This window comes from Thermobia domestica, chromosome 8, assembly GCF_964235325.1.
Source record: "Thermobia domestica chromosome 8, izTheDome1.hap1.1, whole genome shotgun sequence".
In the NCBI taxonomy this organism is placed as follows: Eukaryota; Metazoa; Arthropoda; class Insecta; order Zygentoma; family Lepismatidae; genus Thermobia; species Thermobia domestica.
The window spans coordinates 93499105-93507384 of NC_137461.1; the positions used below are offsets into that span (position 1 = coordinate 93499105).

Here is an 8280-nt window from a genome sequence, read left to right on the forward strand (position 1 = left end):
CCTCATTTACTTCACCTTTTATCTTTGGCCCTTCTATCATAAAGTGTGATTCTAAGTCATATGAGGGCCAGGTGGAAATGACTGTATTATACTCTTCTGCGAATACTATCGGAATTCCATAAATTTTTAAGAATCCCAACATATTTCCAATATAATGAAAAACACGGTTTACAAAGGATAAACCAAAAAAAAAAAAATGCATATATTCAGACAATGTAAAACCCAATCATTAGATTCAAATTTAAGGCAATACTGAACATGTTTTCATAAATTATTTGAACTGTAAGTATTCTCCCATTTAGGATTACACAGCACTATCGTTTCATAGATAGGCCTACCCAATGCAAACTGAAAAAGTTGAAAGCGTAACAGAAGTATTAAAATGCTATTAAGTATATAAACAAACAAACGAAAAGACCAAACAAAAAAGCAAAAACAGAACACTCAAGGAGCCAATAAATCTTATTATATGAATATAAATTTAATGACCTACGAATATGCACCGAGGCTCAGAGCGACGGATGATAATGGTACTATGAAAGATGTGGGACGGAACGGGAGAACCTAGAGAAACCCCACACACACGGTATTTGTCCACAACAAAATTCACATGGCGAGATTGGGATTAAACCAGGGACCTTTCACGCACCAGAGTTGAACGCATACCACTGAGGTACCGATGCCCCGAAATCAGGTGTTACATACGGTTAAAACCAGAGGGTAATTCGTGGATAGGATGGCAATGAACCCTTCCACCTCTTTCTCACACAAGTGAAAAAATTCTGACAAAAAATTTTGAAGATACGCGAAAAGTGTGGTCAAATACGCTGTGAGAAAGGCAATCGAAGAACACACATATAAGTGAAAAACAATCAAATGTTTGCTCCTACAAATATACTAGTGAAAAGCATTGCATTTGAAGAAAAACAGGTTCATTCAATAAAAAAAAATGACAAATTATATTTTACATCGTTACATTTTCATTTATGCAATAAAGTACTCTCAGATTACATTTTTGCAGATGTAAATCATGCCCTATGCTATTTTCTGAATCATTTACAATATCACTATATTAATAAAATTTCAAGATTAAGCTCTATATTGTCTCTGTGCACTTACACTTTCTTTGCATGTACATAACGGATTCTAAATTTAGTCCACTTGACTCTATACTTTGATAAACATACTTAAAAAACAGATCATTTGATGTTTGTATACATAATAAATTAGCTTACTTATACATCTCGTTATACGTCTTTTCAAGCGTACACAGACTGGTATCGGAACAGCAGCAAACTCGTTCAAAAGTACTTGCGTCGCATAGCGTCACTACTGTCGATGCAATGACAGTTAAGATCTACCAGCAAGCGAAAGATTATTTATTAGGGTTTCTAATTGTTACAAGTGTTGTAATTTAAGTTTCGTATTTAAATAATTGGGTGAACTGAAAGAAAATTAGTTATACACACATCTTATTCAAAAGTTTCCAATTATAATTCAGTTAGAATTGCATTCGTTGGATGCAATACTTTGAAGAATCAGTAGTTTTTGGCGTGAGCCGCATACATTAGCGGTAACTCGGGGATTCGTTCCGGTTAGAATAGAATTCAAAATGCAATTGACAAGATCGCATCTTGCACTACTTTTGTCTGACCGAATGGCGTTTTCCAATATTATGAAATAGTTCTATTTCATAAAAGTAAAAAATTTATGAATTCCTATGCTAAGTACATTATACTGATACCAGGCGCTAGATTATTAATTAAATTGGATAACTCAAAAAAAAAAAAAAAATTCAGAAGGGTGCTGATGTACTTTTGGCGCACCACATTTTAGAATATTTACTGACAAAATTCAATACTATGCATGAAAAGACATATTTATGAATTAAAATAAATAATAATAAAAAAAAAAAAAAAAAAAAAAAACACCTGCAAGCAACAGAATTAAAGGCAAAGTATTACACCACTATGTTATGTTTACAAGTGTAGAGCTACTAGTGTAAAATCATTATACGTGATTTACGATAAAAGAAAGTAAGGGACAATGTTTAGCAGAATGGGTCTAGCTATTTTTTCTAAGAAATGTTAGAGCTTCGATAGTATCTGTTCACCTTAGTTTAGTTTACGTTAGTTGCGGTTATGTTAGATTATATTAGTACAGGGGTCCAGTATAATTTTTTAAAAAGATCATAAAATTTCGTTTATTTCTATTAAAATTAGTCTAGTTTAAGGTAGTTTAGTTTAATTTAGATTAGATTCGGTTAGGTTATGTTAGGTCAAAGTACTTGCTACTTCCGTTCTGCTGTAAATTAAGTACTTTTTACGTACTTCTGGACCCCTTCTGCGAAACATTATTTAAGTGAGTGCATATACAATTTTTTTGTTTTTACCTTCTCTCACCTGACATCGCTTTAATCGAAATCTTATGAATTTTTCTTTCCGAAATAGTGTCTGCTCTGAACAAGAGAAATCTCATAGGGTCGTTCAGAACACAGGAAATGATATGCGATCTGATGCCATACACGTTGAGATTTTGACTCAAGGACAAATCGTAAGACATTTCCTAGGATCTATCCTATAGTGTATAGCCGGCCTTATTGACGGTGGGTATGCGCACAAACTAAGACTCTTGTATTGAAGGAAAAAAAAACAAAAAAAAAAAACAAGAAATAATTGTTTCGTTAAAAGTTAATATCTGTTTCACAAATTACCTCCTTATGCTTCCGCAAAATATTCGCAGTGAGCCACATGACAATATCTCACTTTGTACAGATGAAAGTGAGAGAGACCACACCAGAGGTCGGTACGCTCGCAAAACAGACAAGTACGAAATTCACGGATACATCAGCCGAGAAGCAGGTCTTGCATCTATTCGGTACCGAGCACGGCAAAGATGAAGGATCAATGTGATAGCATGGGGTGCGTCCGTAGGGACACGCGCGCTATTGTCAGTGCTATGAGCACGAAGCAAGACTCATGCGAAAACACGAGATCACTAACCTAGCTTTGCATTAGAATTGCACACAATTAACGTACATTATCTTATGGTATGTAGGTTCGGAGATCACTTACATGTTCTTCGCCTACATAAACAAAAATAATAATACAGTAGTAATAATTCATAATAATACAACTGATCCGTACTCTTAATGTACATCAAAATTCTGTATTTCTCTTCTGTTATTAACTGTTCTTCCTAGTCACGATTTTGAACAACTTTACATATAACACCACCTACAGCATTCAGCGCACTCGAATTTTCTTCAATTTCTACGGACCTTATAACATCGCAACTTTACCGCCGAAATCATTCCACTTTGTTCCGCATTTGTTATGATTTCCGCAATACTTTACTGAGTTCTATCCCAACTTTGTTTGTTATATTACAAGAGAAATGGATGATAGCTAACTGGAAGACTTCAGGTATGTTTAGATGTCACTTAATACTTTATTACTTTTTAAATTAACCGGCAACAGAAAGTTACTCCTTATAGGCCTAAAACATACTTTTCTCGTGCAAACTATATTTAGGTATATCACTCGAAGGAAAGATTATTGAAAACTCTCCAATTTTCACCTTACTGTCCTCCAAAATATTTGCGGTGGGAGGCATAACCATATTATGCTTAGCATAAATGAAGTACAAGGGAGCTACTAGTAATAATGCTATGAAAAATACGGGTTAAGTTTAGAGTTACCCCTCCGCTTGTTATAAAAATCAGGAAAATTTACAGGAGAAATGAGGTAAGAAATGATAATTTGAAGTTTTTATTTGATGTTTAGGGATGTAAGTTCGGCAGGAGAGTTATGTTTAATACGAGAAAAGATATGTGGAAGTTGGTACTATTTGCCGGATGCGGAAGCATTCGCGGAAGGTTTCAGCAGCATGGTAGTTGTAAAATATGGCGAACAGGTGTAATGAATGCGTAAAAATAATGAAGAAAACTTTTTAAATTTTTGTGAAGCCCACGGAGTACTGAAGTTAAGTGAAATGTAACAATATTTAATACTTTAAGCACTGTTTTTTGTATGTTGCAAAGTCCAAGGGTACCTTCAGACTGGAGGGGCAACTCTAAACTTAAGCCAAAAATACAATGCTAAAAACATGAAGATGTTCTAGACGTCCACTAAAAACCATGGATTGTATCAAACAGAGTCAGTGCAGGACGAAGCTGGTGTGTCCACGCGGTAACGCATACGTATGAACGACGAACATTAGCGACAGTGCGTATGCACGTAAACGAATGTAGTGAAAACACATTGTTCCTCATACTACTAGATCCTTCCTCCTTCGGACAACTTGTTACGGATCCTAGAATATATGCGGCAAGATAGATAAGTAAAACATGTCAGACTAGTGTGTACCTTTATATAGGTTTTCACAGTGATACGAGTTTCTACAGCACCTGTAAGATTTTACACTATTAACCCTACATTTGTAAACATTAAATACAGCTGGATTACTTACTATTTAAATTCAATTGCATACAAAATTTGTTCCTTGTAAAAATGCCTTTCTACGTAGTGTTCAATTTTATCTCTAAAATTTGCAAAATGTCGTCTACTTAAACTTAACCTGCACTGTTTTTCTATATAAAGTGTTACATTTTTTCTGCATATTTTGCAAAATGTAGTGTCCATAAACTTACGAGGACCGCCCGTAGTACTAAAACTATACCGGAATGAAAGTAAGCAACCTACTTTCTGGCCAGTCAGTTATTCGATAACATATAAAACATCATTTATATACTTAATAGTATTCACCAACTTATTATTATTTTGCTTAAATTTACATTTTCTTCACTAGAGCAATTATCAATTAAACCATATACGCCCAGTTCTTACCTTTAAAGATTCGTCATACACTTTAACACTACGATATTGTTTTGTATTTAAAATACGGAAATTAACTTATCTCTACGTATACAACAAATAAGTCTGGTTATTCCTTGTTACTTTGGGGCAGTACACTTTGATAACTGATAATTCACTTCAAAAAATAAACACAAAAACATAAATAACACCCGTGAGATTCACTAAGTACCCACCAGCACGTAACTTCCTGACACCCACAGCAAGAACCAGCAACAACAGATGGCTCTTCCATCGCTAGAAAATTGACGCAACTATGTCCGCAAGCGTAATTGACAGTTCTCATAGCAAGCTCATTTCAGTACATTTCTCTTCTACATCATATTCGTACTATGCCGCTAGAAAAGTTCATTTATGTACTAGCGATTTCAAAACACCTATTAAAATATTTGGATATAGTATACGAGAGTGCCTCATCATTTAGCAAGGACTCACGAAGTGCAGTCTTTTAAGGATTATTCATTGAGGATATAGGAACTTGAAAATGAGGTAAAAATGCGACTTTCATTTAATTACTGAGTAATATAAAATAAAATGTACGTCGGTTTGCGTTGCGTTTCGTTGTGTTTTATGGTATGCGAAGAATAATAATGTGCCCTTGTACGTAGTGTATGAGTATATGTGGAGGATTTGAAACACATATCGCATGTCACGTGCACGTGGATGCTTCTTACTACTTCTAAATGTAATAAAATCATTTTTATACGTAGTGCTACAGTAGGAAGTATCCACGCGTACAGATCATGAGGCACTGTTGTATACTATTACCAAATATTTTACAATTAAATATTGAAAATCATAGATAAATTTTAATTTGGAAAGAAATTGACTATGAGGTCCCCATCCGAGCCTCATTTCGCAACACAAAACACAACGCGTTTTAGTTTGTGATATTCGCTATCACCAGTGGCGGATTACCAAATAGGCCAACTAGGCACGTACCTAGGGGGCAACACTTGGAGACGGCAAATCATTTGTCCAGAATATTAAAAGAAAAAGTCTTAAGTGCACAGTAACAATTTAGACCTTTGAAACCAAAGTTTCAAATTAATGGCTTGCAACACATTCGCTTCCAGAAAGAAACCTTGGTGTATCGTATTTATGTGTTATCGAGAAATGTTTCGTCTGCTTTGCCTCCTTCAGATTCGGATTGAGGCGTCAATCACTTTTTTTTCTTTAATCCTTGCTGTGACTTATATCGCGTACAATGACAATAATGCAAGCCGCCTACCCAACCTTGCTGGTTTGTTTTTGTAAATAAGCCGTCAATCTCTCACCATCCTTTCGAAACCAATGGCCAGGCGACAAAGAAGACTGAATTTGACCATCGCATAGTCGCATTGCCCGTACAATGTCAGTCTTTAACAAACAGATTAAAAAAGAGAGAGAGAGCGAAAGAAAATACAGTCGGTCATTTTTGAGACTGCTGTTAAGTGAGTTAGTGCTTCTTTCGCATGGGCCGCAAAAGTGGTTGTTTTTGAACCTGTTATTAATCTCTTATACGCAGACGAGTATTTGTGCTTTGCAATAAATAATTACGCGGACATCTAGTTCGATGTTAGTAGTTTTCGTCTTACTGTATTTTCTAGTGCATTCAGCAGGTTGCTAGTGCGTTTGCGATTTTTGTTTTATCCTGCAGCATGAAGCGAACAAAATAAGTGGGGCGACTTATCGTAAACTTGCAAACGAAAAGCGTGAAAAAGAAGCAACCTTACAGAAAAAGCTTAGTACAGTTCATACATTTTTTAGGCGAAAGGAACAAGTGATTTCCGAAAGCAGTTCAGTAACTGAAGTGGAAGTGGTTACATCGGGTGTACTCTGTGAAACGAAAAATGTTGACAATATTGTGGGTTTAATGGAGGAAGAAAGTGCACTTAGGTTCTCCTTAGTTCGTAGGAGTTAGTGATTGTGACAGTGAGAGTGCAGATTTCGTTAGTGACGATCCTGCCGAGTGGTGACTGAATGAGTCTACAATTGACATTCTTCTAAGACGTGGAATTAATCAGAATACTGAACACGATTTTTCTAAATCGCGAAGGTTCATAGCAGGTAAGACAAGATTTTTAAATAACAGTGCTTTTTATTCTTCGTAAACTTCTAAATGGCGAATCGATTTTGCGGAATTACATATTTGGTATATTAGTGTAGCACTGGCGCCGTTTATTGTGCATCATGTAGGTTGTTCAAAGGCAAGGCCAAGATCGCAACTTACGGCATTTCAGACTGGAAAAACATTTCAAATATTCTAGCATCACACGAAAATTCTGAAGAACACAAAAACTGCGAGTTTGCACTCTTAACAAGATAGAAATCTGTTGGGACCTTGGAGTACCATTTTCAATCACTTATTCCGACAGAACATACGTACTGGGTCAGTGTCTTAAGAAGAGCTTTTTCTGTCGTAAAGTAGTTGACAAGTCGCAGGCTTCCCTTACTTGGTCACGAAGAAAATTTCGATTCTCTGCACAACAGGCAATACACGATGTCTTTAGGACTTATTGCCGAGTTTGATCCATTTCTTGCGGAACACATTGAATGGTATGGAAATCCGGTGAAAAGTCATAAAGGCTACTTGTCTTCTACAATTTGTGACGAAGTTATTGAACTCCTTGCTGACAGAGGAGAAAAGAAATTATTAATAACATAAAACAAAGCAAATATTTATCCATAATAGTTGACTCAACTCCAGATATTTCGCATACTGATCAGTTAGCTTTTGTGTTAAGATATGTGAATGAAGAGGGTAAATCTGTTGAAAGGTTTCTTTCGTTTCTGTCAAATCTAGGCCACAAGTCTGAAAATCTAGCCGAAGCTGTAATAGATATTTTAACCAGACATTCTACTGACCTTACTAATTGCAGAGGTCAGTTGTACGACAATGCCAGCAATATGTCGGGGGCATATACAGGTTTACAGGCTCGAATTAAAGGAATAAATTCTAAAGCGTATTATGTGCCTGCGCAGCTCATTCTTTGAATTTGGTCGGAAGCAGTGCAGCAAGCTGTTGTAGGGAAGCATGTTCTTTTCTCACTCTGCTTCAAAATATTTACATTTTTTTTTCCATCTCAACAAAACGCTGGAACTTACTTGCTTCTTTCATGTATCCAGGAACGAAAACACTAAAACTTTTTATCACAGACACGTTGGTCAGCACGAGAGGAGACTTGTACATGTATATATGAAAACTGGGATAGTGTAATTCAGAACCTTACTCATGTAAGCGATGATCCTTATCTCTCTTGAATCAAGTAAACAGACTGGAAACAGCTTTCATGATCACATTTTGGAATGATATACTACAGAGATTCCAGAGTGTCACTGTGAAATTACGAAGTGTCAACATAGATTTCTCAATAGTACATGATTTATTTGAATCATTTGTGAACTTTATAACTTCTCTTCGTGA

The 8280-nt window shown here is 35.7% G+C and overlaps 1 protein-coding gene across 2 annotated transcripts in view; it reads right to left on the minus strand.

Moving 5' to 3' along the window:
* The window catches only part of wkd (TBC1 domain family member whacked), a 37564-nt gene extending 32363 nt beyond the window's left edge, over nucleotides 1-5201 (minus strand). The window contains exon 1 of one of the 2 annotated variants that reach the window (XM_081768758.1): nucleotides 5051-5201. The gene's annotated coding sequence lies outside the window, so the exon portion shown is untranslated. The other variant, XM_081768759.1, reaches the window with a different exon arrangement.
* Between the last annotated feature and the right edge of the window lie 3079 nt (nucleotides 5202-8280).